The 17,787-nt window shown below is 47.8% G+C and overlaps 1 long non-coding RNA gene across 2 annotated transcripts; it reads left to right on the top strand.

Moving 5' to 3' along the window:
* The first annotated feature begins 314 nt into the window (after positions 1-314).
* Positions 315-5,811, top strand: LOC128575303 (uncharacterized). 2 transcript variants are annotated; one of them, XR_008376972.1, is made up of 3 exons: positions 315-453; positions 3,157-3,288; positions 5,645-5,811. It is a non-coding gene; the product is annotated as an uncharacterized LOC128575303 (long non-coding RNA). The 2 variants fall into 2 exon arrangements; XR_008376973.1 differs by lacking the exon at positions 3,157-3,288 and adding an exon at positions 3,332-3,425 and having other exon boundaries at positions 390-453.
* The last annotated feature ends 11,976 nt before the right edge of the window (positions 5,812-17,787 follow it).

Here is a 17,787-nt window from a genome sequence, read left to right as displayed (position 1 = left end):
CAGAGTCTGCCCCACAGCCCACCATGAGAACACACCAGGAAAGAGGGGCTTTCCACCCAGATCCCTGAGAAGTTGCTCCATCATTCTGTCTCACCACAACCATTTCCTTCTCTAAAAACTCCCTTCCCCACAGGCCCTGAGACAAGGTCAGGCTCTCAGCATAGAGTATACCCAGACTAGCTTCTTTAGCTGTGGCTACACCAGGGTCAGGAATGTTCCTGGAAGCCCTCTCACCTCTGCCACTGCCACAAGCTGAGGGTATGTGTGTGTGTTTGGGAGTGGGGGGGGGGGGGGCTCTGAAACAGGAAGAGCTGGGTCTGAAGCTCCCGCCTCTCTGAAAGTAAGAGTAACATGCTCCCAACCCCTGCAAAGCAGTTCAGAGACAGCAGCTCACTTAATCTTTGCAGCTATCCTGTGGGTACCGAAACCATTATTATCAAGGCCACTTTACAGGTAAGGAAACTGAAGAGCAGACCCGGAAGGAGCTTAGGGTAACAGCTACCTGTGTCTGCACGGAGCTCTGTACTCCTCCTAAGGGGCTGCTCAGTGGACTCAAAAAAAAAAAGAAAAGAAAATATTGAGTATCAGGTTTTGGTTCTTGCTTTGCTTTTGAAGAAGAGTTTTTGGAGGTATCCTGGAAGAGAGTTAAGACTCCTAATTGTGCCAAAACAGGAAGAGTTCCCAGGGATGGGGAAACTGGGGTGGGTGGGAGAGGAGACATGTTTTGGCTAAGGTCACACTGCAGGTGAACTAACGAACTGGGCGGGGTCAGACTGGACAGAGACAGACAGATTGGGACCCTGACATTGGCTGGGGAGGCTGCTGCCCCCCCATCCCTAGTTCCTGTTTCTTGGCTGTCTAGGCCAGCAACCTCCGGAGATCACTCTCTCAGTCTCAGTGGGGCCCACCAACTGTGGAGCTATTTTTACACAGCCGCGGTCAGAAACCCATGTGGTTGTGCAGGTGCATGGATTCTGGCCCCTCCTAGTTAGGCTAGGTCACCTTTGGCAGGGCTGCAAGTCTCAGACAGCTCCAGCCCACCCTGCCCCCTGCACACCCTTCACCCCATGCCTTGGAAGTTTGGGTCCCCAGGGACCCACTTGCTGTGAGGGGCAGCACCTCTCAGCCCATCCCCAGGCAGGAGCCTTGACCCCCTACCTTGGGAAGTGGATTGGGCTAGTGGGTGACATGTGCTGTTACTGACTCCTTCATGCATTCATCCGTTCACTCATTCAGTCTTCCTGAAGATCATTCATTCCACCAACAGATTCTTTTTTTTTTTTTTTTTTTTGTAGAGACAGAGTCTCACTTTATGGCCCTCGGTAGAGTGCCATGGCCTCACACAGCTCACAGCAACCTCCAACTCCTGGGCTTAAGCGATTCTCTTGCCTCAGCCTCCCGAGTAGCTGGGACTACAGGCGCCCGCCACAACGCCCGGCTATTTTTTGGTTGCAGTTCGGCCAAGGCCGGGTTTGAACCCGCCACCCTCGGTATATGGGGCCGGCGCCTTACCGACTGAGCCACAGGCGCCGCCCGATTCTTTTTTTTTTTTTTTTTTTTAAATTTGGCCGGGGCTGGGTTTGAACCCGCCACCTCCGGCATATGGGACCGGAGCCCTACCCGCTGAGCCACAGGCGCCGCCCCCATCAACAGATTCTTATCCAGATCCTTCTAACTTGACAGCCGCACTGGGTCAAGTCTTCTGCTGTACCCTAGGGACCCAGAAATGAACAAGGTGGACATGTTCACTGCCCTGGAAAAGTTTAGAGGGTGGAGGAACACAGCAACATGCATTTGATGCTATAACTCAAAGATGGACGTAGGACAGCAGCTAGACAGGGAGTGTGCAGTGTGGGAGCAGCCAGGCAGTGAAGACTGGAAAGGTGGTAGCATCTGATTGGACAGAGGTGAGGGCAGCAGCAGTTGGCCATGTGACAAGTTAATAGTTAACAACCTCAATATAAGCTCTTTGCAGACATTAACTGTATGCAAGAAGCTTCATTCCTATTAGTTGTCATCTTCACCATGATCCTAGGAAGTAGATGTTATTGCCCCCATCTTACAGATTAGGAAACTGAGGCTCAAGACAATTCCAAAGTGCTACACCAATAAGTATAGACCCCAGAATTTGAACACGGTCAGTCTATCCCCAAATCTGGTGCTAAATTTAGACTTCAATTTATTTAAGCTTAAAAATTCAGTATGTTAGATTGGACACCAGAGCTCATGCCTATAACCCTAGCACTCTGGGAGCCCAACGCAGGTGGATTGTTTGAGCTCAGGAGTTAGTTGGAGCCCAGCCTGAGCAAGAGTTAGACCCTGTCTCTACTAAAAATAGAAAACTTAGCTGGGCACAGCGGCAGGTGCCTGTAGTTCCAGCTTCTCAAGGGACTGAGGCAGGAGGATCACTCGAGTCTAAGATTTTTTTTGAGACAGTCTTACTATGTCACCCTTGGTAGAGTGCCATGGCATCACAGCTCAGAGCAACCTCAAGCTCTTGGGCTTAAGCTGTTCTCTTGCCTCAGCTTCCCAAGTAGCTGGGATTATAGGTGCCCACCCCAATGCCCGGCTATTTTTTGGTTGCAGTTGTCATTGTTGTTTAGCTGGCCCGGGCCAGATTCAAACCCACCAGCCTGGATGTATATGGCCGGCATCCTACCCACTGAGCTACAAGCACTGCCCCAAGCCTAAGATTTTGAGGTTGCTGTGAGCTATGATGACACCATGGCACTCTACCCAGGGCGACAGAATAAGACTCTGTCTCAAAAAAATGAAAATAAAAATAAATAAATAAAATTCAGGATGTGAACTGTAAAGGCTGGGAAGCTATATCCAAAACATCAGCAATGGTAACCTCTGGGGATAAGTTTATGTTGTTACACATTGACATACATTTGAATTATAAGACAAGAGATATCCATATATGTTAGAATTAATATTTATCCCAATGGTACATTAGTTTTGTTTTCTCCAATTGTTTTCATCCTCCAGAAATGGAAATAGCTGAAGTGTGGTTTCTTTTCTTCTTGACTGCAAAAATCGAGGATCATTTTTTGAAAATGGGTCAATATTAAAATGACCATTGCCAGTAAGAGTTATTTTTCCCCTTTGTGTTTTCCTAACAAACGTGTATTACTTTTTTTTTTTTTTTTCAAGACGGAGTCTCACTCTGTTGCCCCAGGTAGATAGTACATGGAATGCAGTGGCGTCATCATAGCTCACTGCAACCTCAAACTCCTGGGTTCAAGCCATCCTCCCACTTCAGCATCTGAACAGCTGAAACTACAGGTATGTGCCATGACACCTAGCTAATTTCTTTTTCTATTTTTAGTACAGATGGGGTCTCAGTCTTGCTCAGGCTGGTCTGAAACTCCTGAGCTCAAGCAGTCCTCCCACCTCGGCCTCCCAGAGTGCTGGGATTATAGGTATGAGCTACTGCGCCTAGTCTATGTATTACTTTTATTATTCAAAAGTAATGTTATTTTTAAGAAATGAATTGTATACTTCAAGGACAGGAGTGACCTGACTAACCAGAGCTCCCGCAGTTCTGGAGGAAAAAGCCTGGGGGTTTTGGATGACCTCAGACCAAAGTGAGTCAGCAGGGTTAAGTGGCTGCTAAAATGCAGGGCAAACAAGTAGAAACCAGTCCCGGATTTGAGAAGGAAACCTCTCCTGGCCTCCAGGCTGGTCGGACCTTCTTTGAAGCTCAGGCACAGAGGAGAGCTGCCCTGAAGCTGGGAAGAGACCTGAGCAAAGCTAAGGAACCTTGGTGAAGAGGCCTTTAGAAAAAGGTCATCAGAGTACAGGGAATCCCCAAGTTACAAACATCCAACTAATATACAACTTGCACTTACAAACACGGGCTATTACAGTAAGTCCCCAAGTTACAAACGTGTCACTGACATATGACTCGCATTTACGAATAGAGGCTATTACAAGTAATAGGTAAATGTACCTGTTCCAACTTACATACAAATTCAACTTAAGAACAAACCTACAGAGCCCATCTCATTCATAACCCAGGAGGCTGCCTATACATACACAGCTAACATGTAGGTATAGGCAGGAGTTGACCAAGGGATTTAACTTGCCCAGATTGGTAGTGATCTACCTGTCACTGGAAGCATCCAAAGAGGCTAGAAAACTACATCATTAAAGGGCAGCGGTGGGGATGATAGATTGCATTAGCTGACCAAGCTAATATGTATGGTGTTTGTAGGTTATGAGGGGGTAGAAATACACACCCAATTCAACATCTTGAAGGCAATGTGCTAGAACTATCAATAGGAAAAAATAGTGATAACAGAATCATTTGTTGAATGTTTATTGTGTACCAATAAACACTCAACATACCTAGCACATTACTTATATATCTATAGTTTTTAACTTTGAGCTACACCAGGATTCCCTAGAGGGCAAATCATAACACAAATCATACTGAGCCCCACACCCAGAGGCTAATTCACAAGTAGTGCTAATGCAGCTGGTCTGGAGAGCACACTTTGAGAACCACAGTATACATGATCTTACCTATTTGTCACTCATGACATCTCATGATGGAGGTTCTGTTATCATGCCCCATTTTACAGATCAAAAAACAAAATGAAGGCTCAGCACCCGCAGCACAGTGATTAGGGCACCAGCCACATATACTGGGGCTGGTGGGTTTGAACCCAGCGTGGGCCTGCTAAACAACAAGGAGAACAACAACAACAAAATAGCCAGGTGTTGTGGCGGGCACCTGTAGTCCCAGCTGCTTGGGAGGCTGAGGCAAAAGAATCGCTTAAGCCCGAGAGTTAGAGGTTGCTGTGAGCTGTGACGCCACAGCACTCTACCAAGGGTGACTTAGGAGACTCTGTCTCAAAACAAAAAACAAAAACAAAATGAAAACATCATCTGAGGCTCCTCACAGAGGTAAAATTATGTTTGCAGCTAAGTGGCAGAGCCAAAGTTTGAATCCAGATCTTTCTGACTCCCAAGTTCATGCTTAACCAAAATAATCAGTTCTTTTTCTCAATTAGTTGACAAATAGAAATCAAGATTCTGATTGTGTAGTAACAATAAAATAAAACTTGCTAATTATTTCTTCAAGATATAAAATAAGAAAAAACATTTTGATCCCTGGTAAAGGTTAGAGCAGGAGTGCAGGAGTTAACCGGTGTCCCAGAGCAAGAGAAACAGCAATGTCTTGGGGGTTGTGGAGGAGGGGGTGATGATCCAGCCCCTCCCTCATGTTGGGAGGGGTTTCGGTTACACTGAGCCTATTTTTTAGCTCTTACAGCTCCACAGTCTTCAGGTTGTGGGCTGTCTGCTGGAGCAGCAGATTTTCCCTTTGTTATGATACAGTTCACCAAACATGTACTGAGCATCTTGCTCTCTGGAATAAGGTATGATATGCTGCAATGAAGGCATAATGACCAGCTAAAGATATGAGGCCTAATCCCTTGAGCCCGTGACCTTTACTTTAGATGGCAAAAGGGATTTCACAGACATGATTGCATTAAGGATCTGAAAATGCAGAGATCATCCCAGATTGTTATCTGAGCAGGCCTGATTTAATCACAAGAGTCCTTATAAGACAGAAGACGATGTGTGAAGACAGAGCAGAGAGATATTTAAAGATTCTAGGTCCATGGCTTTGCAGATGGAGGAAAGGACCATGAGCCAAGGAATATAGCTCCAGAAACTGGAAAAGCCAAGAAAACCAACTCTCTCCTAGAGTCTCCAAAAGGAATGCAGCCCTGCCCTCACCTTGATTATAGCCTCCATAAGACCCATTTTGAACAACTGACATCCAGAACTGTAAGAGAATAAAATTGTATTGTTTTAAGCCACTAAGCTTGTAGTAATCTGTGAAACTGATATAGATTTAATTACCAAAAATAGAAAACTGCCTCTGGTTTTCGCCTAGTGAGTGAACACACACACATCCACATTCACACTCACACTGCTTCTGGCCTCGTGCGTGCACAGGAGCAGGTGCACAGAGGTGCACATGTGGCTTCTGGTCTTGAAGAGTGAGAGTACCTGTAGCCACCTAGATCTACACAAACCACATCTGGTCTTATTTCCACAAATAAGCACGTGTGATTCATTCCTTCAATAAACATGTACTGAGTACTTGCTCTGCATCTGGCATGGTGCTGGGTGTGGGTTCAGAGAGATGAGCCAAACAAAATCTCATGGCGCTTTTGGCCTGGGAGTGATGGTACAGAAATTCAACACTCTTTCACATTCATAATTATAATGAGGTGTCTCTGAAAAAGGCTCAGTTTCACAGCAATCAGATGAAAAAAAGGATAACACTGGGTACAGTGGCTCACGCCTGTTATCCTAGCCCTCCTGGGGTCCAAGGTGGGTGGATCTCCTGAGCTCAGGAGATTGAGACCAGCCTCAGCAAGAGCGAGACTCAGTCTCCACTAAAAATAGAAAAACTAGCCAGGCATTGTGGAGGGTGCCTGCAATCCCAGCTACTCAGGTAGGCTGAGACAAGAGAATGGCTTGAGCCCAGGAGTTTGAGGTTACTGTGAGCTATGATGTCATGGTCCCCTACCCAGGGCAACAAAGTGAGACTCCGTCTCAAAAAAAAAAAAAAGAGGATATCATTCAAAATTACATTTAAAGCCTTTAAATTACTTATACTGCACCATAATTCTTTGACATGGCCAGGTCTGAGAACTAGTGATCTGGGCTGAAGAAGTAACTTGAAATATCTAGATGCTGAAGCCACTCTGTCTTTAACAAAACAACTAAATGTTATGCCGGAGGTGGCAGGTTCAAACCTCAGCCCCGGCCAAAAAAAAAAAAAAAAAAAAACAACTAAATGTCTAGGGATAAGTTGAGGTTAGGCAAAGAACTGTCCGGGCAGAAGTGATGTCAATCTGTTTTCATATTAAGGATCTATCATCTTAATTCATGTTTAAAAGATTAATTTGAGGCTTGGGCACCTGTAGCACAGTGGTTACAGCACCAGCCACGTACACCAAGGCTGGCGGGTTTGAACCCAGACCAGCCAGCTAAACAACAATGACAACTGCGACAAAAAATAGCCGGATGTTGTAGTGGGTGCCTGTAGTCCCAGCTACCTGGGAGGCTGAGGCAAGAGAATCGCTTAAGCCCAAGAGTTTGAGGTTGCTGTGAGCTGTAATACCACAGCACTCTATCGAGGTCAACATAGTGAGACTCTGTCTCAAAAAAAAAAAAAAAAAAAAAAGATGAATTTGGTTGTGTGAGGATACCATCAAATTCTGGGTTTTTTTTTTTTGTTTTTTTTGGTAGAGACAGAGTCTCACTTTACCGCCCTCAGTAGAGTGCCATGACATCACAGGACTCACAGCAACCTCCAGCTCTTGGGCTTCTATGATTCTCCTGCCTCAGCCTCCTGAGCAGCTGGGACTACAGGTGCCCGCCACAACGCCCGGCTATTTCTTTGTTGCAGTTCGGCTGGGGCTGGGCTTGAGCCTGCCACCCTCAGTATATGGGGCCGGTGCCTACTCATTGAGCCACAGGCGCCACCAGGATAACATCAAATTCTAAGGTGGTATCTTTGGAGGTCAGTGGTCAGAGGATGTTCTAAAGTTGGTGTTAGTTAAATGTTACCCTGATGTGAGTCCACAGGACAAACTGAGACCAGGACTGTGTGGGAAAGAGCTGGAGCCATGAGGGAAACCTGGAGACTCACCGAGGCCTTCCCAGGGTAGATGACATTGAGCTGACACCCAGAAATAGGCAGGCACTAGTCAGGCAAGGCAACTGAGAAAATTCTGAGCATACAATACCATCTAAGCAAGTAGCTAGAGTTACAGCTTCAGCTGGAAGCCCCAAATAGTGATCTATAAAGTGGGCGGGTTGGAGAAGGTTGAGCCTTTCCAACTCTGACGTTCTCTGATGAGACTTTGGGGAAGCGGTACCCTATACTGGTCAAACCTTGGCTGTGGCCCTGAGGGGGAGTCCTGCCTCCACCCTCTTCCAGGATCTTGGGTAAATTATTTCTCCTATCTGAGGCTCCATCTCCTCATCTGTACAATAGGGCCTTTGTCTCCATCCTTTTGGATAGTGTCAAAATTAAATGAGATCGTGGACATAAAGCGTTTGGGGCTGTGCCAGACTGTGCCAGCAAATGGCAGCTGCTGTCATTAGATTTTGTAATGGATGTGAAAAAGAACGCGTTAACTCCACTGATTGCTGTGAAACACACCACCACCCTCAGGGTTTACCATAAGCGCAATCTCTGCAAGCAGCGTCAGAAGGTCCTCTGATGGGTGTCCAGGGACACACCCAGAGCTGGGAGGCAGGAACTGAGGAAACTCCCCATGGGGAAAAGTCTGCCGGGTAGGCGGTGACTGCGCTAACTTGTGGGTATGAAGATGATTCCCAGACTCTCAGCAGCCAGAGTGGGCCTGGAGTGGTCTGGGTCTGGGTGGTCTGACTTAGCTCAGGGTGGGAAAGGAAATGTCCCATACCCTTTGCTGGTAACCAGGGCCAGGATAACCAGGGCTGGTAACCAGGGCAGGGTGGCCAGAAGAACTGAGTCTCCCCAAACCCATGACCTCCCACCCCCCCACCCCCACCCCCACCCCCACCTCTGCTATTTCCCACTATCACTCTAATTCTAACCCTTTGGTGCCTAGTCATCTTGCCACTTATATAGTCTGAGTACCTTTTCATGAGAGATGGGAAACTGAGGCCCAGAGAGTGGCAGGGACTTGCCCAAGACCACACAGCAAGTCAAAACCAGAATGTAGGTCTCTGGCCCCAGACCCCCATATCTCTGTCAGCATCAGACAGCCTCCTTGATTCTGTCAAGAAAGTGTGTGGCTGGTTGTTGCCTGGCAACTGCAGCTGCCCCAGATGTTTTCTATCTCCACATTTCCATGGGAAACAGGCCACCCAGCAATAGCTGGCCTCAGACCTCAGAGAGAAAACATCTGTGGTCTAAGGGGCGGCAGAGAGGAAGGCTCCTCGTGTTGAAGCACTGACCCAGTCATGCATGAGCAGGTCCCCTCCCATGGATGGGGCAGCCCTGGCCCATGGGGCAGCCCTGGCCCATCCATCTTTCTGATAACAAGATAAGCCTATCTTTCTGGCATAAGGACTGAGTTCACATGACTCCCTCTCTCTAGGCAGAGCTAAGCAGCGACACAGACAGCAGCAAGTGCTAAAGAAGAAAATCCTACCCGGACCTTTAATCACACCAGGAGAGCACACTGGCTCTGCAACTCATTGGCTGTGTGACCTTGACCAAGTGACTCCACCTCTCTGAGCTGGCTCCTTCATCTGTGAGAGGGGTCTTCAAGCTTTCAGGTCTGAGTAAAGACTTAATGAAATAATGAATGTAAGATACCAGGCATAGAAGTAGGTGCTCAGTATCAGTCCACATTCTCAGCTGTAAACAACAGACTCCACTCAAGGCTGTCTAGCAGAAAAAGGCCTGAGGATCAGGTCAGGAGGCTGCACAGCAAGAACAAAAGCCCCAGAATGCCACTCCAGTGGAGACCCTGCAGGGGTGTGCAGCCTGCAGCCCATGGGGCCACGTGCAGATTGTGTGAGGCCTGTTTTGCTTATCTGTGGGTATTGAGAAAACCATGCATGGAGCTTTTTTTGCTCATCAGCTTTCATTAGTATTTGTGTATTTAATGTGTGACCCGAGCCAACTCTTCTTTCAATGTGCAGCAGAGAAGGAAAATGCTTGGATGCCCTCAGCCACCAGCACATGGCACAGATGTGGTAGCTCGCACCAGGGAAGCTCTGGGGGCTCACTTCCACCATGACACCCCTTACCATTTTCTCTTCCCTTTCAGGATCTAGTTCAGGAGGAAGAAAGAAAAGTCCTGGCTCCCATGGGTGGACTGCATGGGAAAAACAAACGCACAAGCATGGTGCCCCTGGCACTGACTAGAGAGCTTACAATTCCTGGAGAAGGATACTGTTATTACACCAGTTTAAAGATTTGGAAACTTAGACACACAGAGGTTTCCCTAACTTACTTGAGGTCACACAATCAGTAGCTGGTAGAACCAGGAGTGGAAGCCATGCTGTCTCACTCCACTACTTCTGTTCCTTATGTCCTGAACTAGAACTCAGAATTAATTACCATGAGAAATAGTGTTCTACACAATGGGAAAATTCTATCATAAATATGACCAGATCAGTGGACGAATGGGTTTCATTCATTAATTCGAATGCATTAAGTGCTTTCTATGGTCCAGGCTCTGTGATCACCATCAAACAAGACTAATGTGGCCTCTGACTTTAAGATGCTTAGGGTATGATACAAATGAGAAAATAGCAGGCTTGGCGCCTATAGCTCAGCAGCTAGGGCGCCAGCTACATACACCGGAGCTGGAGTGTTTGAATCCAGCCAGAGCCTGCCAAGCAACAATGACAACCGCAACCAAAAAAATAGTTGGGCGTTGTGGCGGGTGCCTGTAGTCCCAGCTACTTGGGAGACTGAGGAAAGAGAATTGCTTAAGCCCAAGAGTTTGAGGTTGCTGTGAGCTGTGACCCCACAGCACTCTACCCAGGGCAACAGCTTGAGACTCTGCCTCAAAAAAAAGAAAAGAGTGTGGCGTCTGTGGCTCAGTGAGTAGGGTGCCGGCCCCATATACCAAGGGTGGTGGGTTCAAACCCAGCCCCGGCTGAAATGCAACCAAAAAATAGCTGGGCTTTGTGGCGGGTGCCTGTAGTCCCAGCTGCTCGGGAGGCTGAGTCAGGAGAATCGCGAAAGCCCAAGAGCTGGAGGTTGCTGTGAGTCCTGTGACATCATGGCACTCTACCAAGGGTGGTAAAGTGAGACTTTGTCTCTACAAAAAAAAAAAAAGAGAGAGAGAGAGAAAAGAAGCAAATGCCCAAATACATTAAATACTTACAAATTATGATAAGAGCGATGAGGGAAGCACAAAAAATGATATTAAAAAGAATGACTGGGGCAATGTCGTGGGCAGGGAGGACTCTTTCCCTGCCTCATTCTGTTCAGCCACACTGGCCCCCTTGCTACTGTTCGGAACCACCAGACATACTTACAGCTTTTACATTGGCTGTTCTTCCTACTTAGTAAGAGTTTCCTCCAGTTACTCATGTGACTCTCTCACCTCCTTAAGGTTTTATATACAGATCACATTCTCAATGAGATCTTCCCTGACACCACCATTTACCATCTCATCCTCCTTCCTCTGCTCCCTGAGTCAGCATTCCTGCCTCATGTCCTCACCCTGCCCTGCTGCTTCTCCCCTTATTGCTTTCTAACATGATTTTTATTTACCTACTCATCTGTCACTGATAATGTTTATTATGGCTATAGTTTGTCTGCTTCACCTTGTAGGATGTAAGCACCAGGAGAGAACAGTGTGTGGTACACAGGAGGTGCTCAAACATGTTTGTTCAATGGCTGGACACGGTGGCTCACACCTGTAATTCTAGCACTCTGGGAGGCTGAGGCAGGTAGATTACTTGAAGTCAGGGGTTGGAGACCAGCCTGAGCAAGAGTAAAAGCCCATCTCTAAAAAATAGCTGGGCATTGTGCTGCACACTTATAGTCCCAGCTATTCAGGAGGCTGAGGCAAGAGGATCACTTAAGCCCAAGAGTTTGAGGTTGCTGTGAGCTATGATGCCATAGCACTGTACTGAGGGCAACAAAATGAGGCTCTGTCTTAAAAAAAAAAAAAAGTTTGTTCAGTGAATATAACTACCTTCCCTGAGGTCATACCTAGAAAGTGGCATGGCTGTGATTTAAACCCAGTGTTATTTGGCTCCAAAGCTATAGGATCTTCTTCCTAGGGATATTATGGAGCTCAAATGGGTTTATGTGTCAGCCACTTAGCACAGTGCCTGTTAGAAAGGATAATGTCCCATAAACATTTAATAATAGTAAGTTATTATGATTATTATTGCTAGGGCCACCTTACCTTCTGGGCTGATTTTTCTAAACTCCATAATAGTGCAGACAGCTGTTTGTGGTGGGACTCAAGGCCAACTGGGCAGACACACTGACATGACACTCAGGAAGGAAAACTGCAGGTGCGCTGGCCCAGGTAGCCACGAGCCGCCTCCTGCAGGACCCAGTCCTCTGTGTGGCCCCACCTACTTCATAACTGGGCTTTGTAAGAGTCCCACAGGGACTGAGAACAACACAGACTTCCTGTGTTTTGAGAAAGGGGAAGTCCAGCCAGTGATTTACCTTGAGTCATTTGTTTCGAGAAGGAAGCCTCAGTAGTTGGCACAAGGTAGCGGAAGGAGGAGGGCTGACTAAGGAGAGAAAGGAGACCTAAATTCTAGAAGGAATGCCACCACTTCTCAGCAGACTACACTGGGCCTTAGTTTTTCTGGAAAATGGGCCAATGATCTTCACTTCATTAGCTTTATATATATGTGTGTGTGTGTGCACATATCTTTCCTTTCTTTTCTTTTTCTTTCCTTTTTTTTTTTTTTTTTTTTTTGAGTAAGAGTCTCACTCTATCACTTCATGTAGAGTGCCGGGGCATCATCACAGCTCACAGCTACCTCAAACTCTTGGGCTTAAGGGATTCTCTTGTCTCAGCCTCCCAAGTAGCTGGGACTACAGGTGCCTGTCACGAGGCTTGAGTAGTTTTTCTATTTTTAGTGGAGACAGGGGTCTAGCTCTTGCTCAGGCTCATCTCAAACTCCTGAGCTCAAGCAGTCAACCACCTCAGCCTCCCAGAGTGCTAGGATTACAGGTGTGAGCCACCGTGCCAGCCCTTAGACAGTACTAATATTGAGTGTCTGTGAATGATGAGCTGGGAATACAGGAACACATAAGCATCATGAACTGAAAGGGCAAAGTTCAGAGGTTAAAAATATGAAGTCACTTAGTCTGGATTCAAAACCTGCCTCCATTACCTTCTAGCTGTGTGTCCCTGTGCGAACATGGAACCTCTCTGAGTCTCAGTTTTTTACCTAGGAAGTGGATCTTTGGTTTCCTCAGCTGGGAAATGACAGTTTATCTCCTAAACTGATTTTGAGGACTAACTGAGGTATGTATATCAAGGCCTATGAAGGAGCAGGGCTCAGAGCAATCCCGTGGGAAAGGTGACTCTTGTTTCTAATCCCGGATGACCTCTCACTTCCTTCCCTCCTTTCTGTGTGTCACCTTGTCCAGTCCTGGCAGCACTCAGGACAGAGCTCCTTCTGAGAGTGCGTCTAATAGACCTCTGTGTCTAACAGACATCTTCTAAGAGACATCTGTGGGAGCACAAATAATTGTTAAAGTGGAAAATAATTTTATTTATTCCTTTTACTGATTATAAAAGTATTAAGTCCGTGGTAGAAAAATATTTTTAAGCAAAAAAGTTAAAAGAAGAAAATAGAGATTACGTAAACCTTTGCCACCCAGAGAAAATCACTATGGACAGGTAGGCTGACTCTCCTGGATTTCATTTTAATGTACATGTAACAGGATGTTAAATGGAAGTCTCCTGTCATTCTGGTTTTGGGGCAGAGGCAGCATGTGCCAACAACCCCTGCATCCTAAAACAAGGTCTTAGACCACCCAGGCATCAAGGAGGGAGAAACCAGTTGAACCAGCATTAATTCATGGTGTGTGTGTGTGTGTGTGTGTGTGTGTGTAAGAGAGACAAAAGAGGAAGAGGAGGAGGCGGAGAAAGGGAAGGTGAAAGAGAAGATGGAGTCAACAGAGGAGGAAAAAAAGGAAGGTGGGGATGAGGAGGAGGGAAAGTAGATGCCAAATGAGGCATCTTTTGGAGAGAATTGTTGATTCCTATGTGGTCCCCACCATAACACCCCTCTGTACCCCCAGACAGGAGGAATAAAGATTCGTTTCCTTCTCGCTTTAGGGGAAGAAGTCTTGGATGGAACAACTTGGAGTATCTGAGATGTGCCCCAGAGGTCTGTGGACCAAGGAGAAAGCAATAGCTACTCCCCTATCACCTGCACTTTCCACCAGAAGAGAGCTTGTCACGCTGAAATATAAATGAGGTGTCTGTCTCCCTAACTAAACCAGAAACCAGAGTCTGGATCTTGTATTCCCTGGCCCCCACAGAAGGCCTGCCATGTAGTTAATGCTTGAAAATATTCTGGTGAATGAAAGGTAGACTGAAGAAGCTGTAGAGCAGAAAGCAGAAAGACCCAAACAGATCTGAGTTCAGATCCTGCCTCTGACAGTTTCTAGCTGCGTTCCTCTTGGGAAGTCATGTTAACTCACCCGTAAAATGAGGAGTTTTGAATCAAGGGAGATGAAACACTGGTACTTAGTAGGTGTTGCATCAATGAAGAAGGAATGAAAACACAATAGTCTTGGAAACGCTGCAAACCAGCTGGATCTCCTGAGAATTTCCATCTTGAGCTGATATAGTTCTGGTGTTTCCTGGTTTGCTACCTTCCTCTGGAGAGCACATGCAGTGAGAATAAGATGGAGTCAGTCAGGCTGGGGCCTACACGACATGACACAGCTGATCTAGTCGGTTTAGGTCCTAAGTGACCTTTAATTCATGCCTCCCATTCTTGTTTTGTAAACTCGGCTTTAATCTAAAAGTATATATCTTGAGTAGTTTAGGGCAATCAATTTAGAAGATAACTTTTGAAATAGAAATGTTGTTTTGGCTGGACAAAGTGGCTCATGCCTGTAATCCTAGCATTCTGGGAGGCCGAGGTGGGTGGATTGCTTTAGCTCATGAATTTGAGACCAGCCTGACAAAGAGCAAGACCCCATCTCTACTAAAAATAGAAAAATTAGCTGGGCATTGTGGAGTATGCCTGCAGTCCCAGCTACTGGGAGGCTAAACTGCTCAAAGGACTGCTCAAGCCCAAAAGTTTGAGGTTGCAGTGAGCTATGATAATGCCACTGCCCTCTAGCCCTAGCAACAGACCAACCTTATCTTTAAAAAAAAAAAAAAAGGCTCAGCACCTGTAGCTCACTGGTTAGGGCGCCAGCCACATTCACCAGGGCTGGTGGGTTCGAACTCAGCCAGGGCCTGCTAAACAATGACAACAATAACATAAGAAATAGCCAAGCGTTGTGGTGGGTGCCTGTAGATGCAGCTAGTTGGGAGGCTGAGAAAAGAGAATCACTTAAGCCCAAGAGTTTGAGGTTGCTGTGAGCTGTGATGCCACAGCAATCCACTGAGAACAACATAGTGAGACTCTGTCTCAAAAAATAAAATGCTTGGGAAGATCATTTAAGCTTAGGAAGTGGACACCAGGCTGAGCAAAGCAAGACCCGGTCTCACTAAAAATAGTAAAATCAGCTCAGGGAGGTGGTACAAGCCTATAGTGCCAGCTACTCCCGAGGCTGACCAGGAGGATTACTTGAGCCCAGGAGTTTGAGGGCACTGTGAGATAAGCTGAAGACATGCACTCTATCCAGGGCAACACAGTGAGACTGTCTCAGAAAAAAAAAAAAAAAAAAGCTGGGTATGGTGGCTTATAGCTGTAATCTAAGCACTCTGGGAGTCCAAGGTGGGTGGATCACCTGAGGTCAGGAGTTTGAGACCAGCCTGAGCAAAAGCGAGGCCGTTTCTATTAAGAAATAGAAAAACTAGCCAGGCATGGGGTGGGTACCTGTAGTCCCAGCTACTTGGGAGACTAAAGCAAGAGGATCCATTGAGCCCAAGGGTTTGAGGTTGCTGTGAACTATGACACTATGACACTCTACCGAGAGCAACAGAGTGAGACTCTGTCTCAAAAAAAAAAAAAAAAAAAAAAAAAAAAAACGGAAGGGAGGGAGGGAGGGAGGAACGGGGGAAGGAAGGAAGGAAGGAAGGAAGGAAGGAAGGAAGGAAGGAAGGAAGGAAGGAAGGAAGGAAGGAAGGAAGGAAGGAAGGAAGGAAGGAAGGAAGGAAGGAAGGAAGGAAGGAAGGAAGGAAGGAAGGAAGGAAGGAAGGAAGGAAGGAAGGAAGGAAGGAAGGAAGGAAGGAAGGAAGGAAGGAAGGAAGGAAGGAAGGAAGGAAGGAAGGAAGGAAGGAAGGAAGGAAGGAAGGAAGGAAGGAAGGAAGGAAGGAAGGAAGGAAGGAAGGAAGGAAGGAAGGAAGGAAGGAAGGAAGGAAGGAAGGAAGGAAGGAAGGAAGGAAGGAAGGAAGGAAGGAAGGAAGGAAGGAAGGAAGGAAGGAAGGAAGGAAGGAAGGAAGGAAGGAAGGAAGGAAGGAAGGAAGGAAGGAAGGAAGGAAGGAAGGAAGGAAGGAAGGAAGGAAGGAAGGAAGGAAGGAAGGAAGGAAGGAAGGAAGGAAGGAAGGAAGGAAGGAAGGAAGGAAGGAAGGAAGGAAGGAAGGAAGGAAGGAAGGAAGGAAGGAAGGAAGGAAGGAAGGAAGGAAGGAAGGAAGGAAGGAAGGAAGGAAGGAAGGAAGGAAGGAAGGAAGGAAGGAAGGAAGGAAGGAAGGAAGGAAGGAAGGAAGGAAGGAAGGAAGGAAGGAAGGAAGGAAGGAAGGAAGGAAGGAAGGAAGGAAGGAAGGAAGGAAGGAAGGAAGGAAGGAAGGAAGGAAGGAAGGAAGGAAGGAAGGAAGGAAGGAAGGAAGGACATATGACCCACATTCTCCCCAAGGAGAGTGTTGGCCTGAGTGGAGAGCAGAGTCCCTGCTGTTTAAAAGAGTTTTTCTTATGCCCCTGGACCGCCGGCTTTATTTATCTCTCCTACTTGACCCTCGTAGGCTTTCAACTCTGTGACTTTTGCTTAAGTGGCAGTTTCTACACTCCGCTGCATTATTATAATTAAGTAGGGTCCAGGAACTTGCTAGGCTCACAAAGGGCCCTCTAGGCAGAAGTACAGCAAGAGCAGCCCGTTAGGTATGCAAAGCAGTGGCTGTTTCCGGAGGGGCCAGGGATCCGGAGGGATGGGGTCTCCGCTGCATGGCGGCGGTGGGGCTTGGTTAGCAAAGGCGTAAATGATCTCTATAGGGTTCTGGGAGCCAGCCTGAGGTTTAAAGCAGAACGTCACACTATGAACAAGGTGGCTGGGAAGCCGCGGGGTAGATTGAAACCCCTCACCCACCCACCCATCCCCTGCAGGGAGTCAGGAAAGAGGCTGGGGCAGCGGTCCAGGAGAGCGAGGGATGCTGCGGCCGAACGAGTAGCAATGGGGATGGTTGCCGGGACCGCGAGGCAGGGATTTCGGAGGCAGCCTTGCCGACGAGTGGGTATGCTTGACCTTGACGGAAACACTGCGCGGGCTGCGGCTGCAACTGGCTGGCCAGCCCTCCCCCTCCCTGCGCCGCAGAGGACTGCGGCGGAATCCCGGCCCCTGCTCAGCGGCCTCCCGCGCCGCTGCGGCACGCGAGGGGCGGGGGTGGGATGGCGCGGGTGGCCGGACGGCGGGGATGCCCGTCTTCCCGGGAAGACCCGGCAGGGGAGGGGAGGCCGGTCACATGGTATCGCCACCAGGCGCCGCCCGATTGGCGGGTCGCGAGCGAGCCGCGGCTGCTCGGGTTTCCAAGCACAGAGCGGCCCCCTCCCCTCGTTCGGGCGGGAGAAGCGCGGGTCGTGCCCGCTCCGCAGCGCTGACCGCGCGGTCGGTCCTGGCGGCTCGCCGCAGTCCTGGCTGCAGCTTGGGAGGTCTCCATGAGTACCTCCCTTCCCCCTACCCTTCTCCTCTGCTTCTCTCCCGCCGTCCCCCACCTCTCTCTCTGCCTTACCTACCTGGAGGCCAGCTTTATTTCAGGCTGGCTGAAGCAGGTTTCCACTGCTTGCCATAATTGCTCGGCTTTGGGCAAATCATTCTGACCCGAGATGGCAAAGATTAAAAGGAAAATCCCACTGATGCCTCAAGCCCCACACATCCCAACCGACCTCATTATCTCTCCCCAAATTGCTCTTCTCTGTTTCAAG

This window comes from Nycticebus coucang, chromosome 22, assembly GCF_027406575.1.
Source record: "Nycticebus coucang isolate mNycCou1 chromosome 22, mNycCou1.pri, whole genome shotgun sequence".
NCBI lineage: Eukaryota > Metazoa > Chordata > Mammalia > Primates > Lorisidae > Nycticebus > Nycticebus coucang.
Note: the sequence above shows the minus strand (reverse complement) of the source record. Positions and strands in the feature narration are given on the sequence as shown.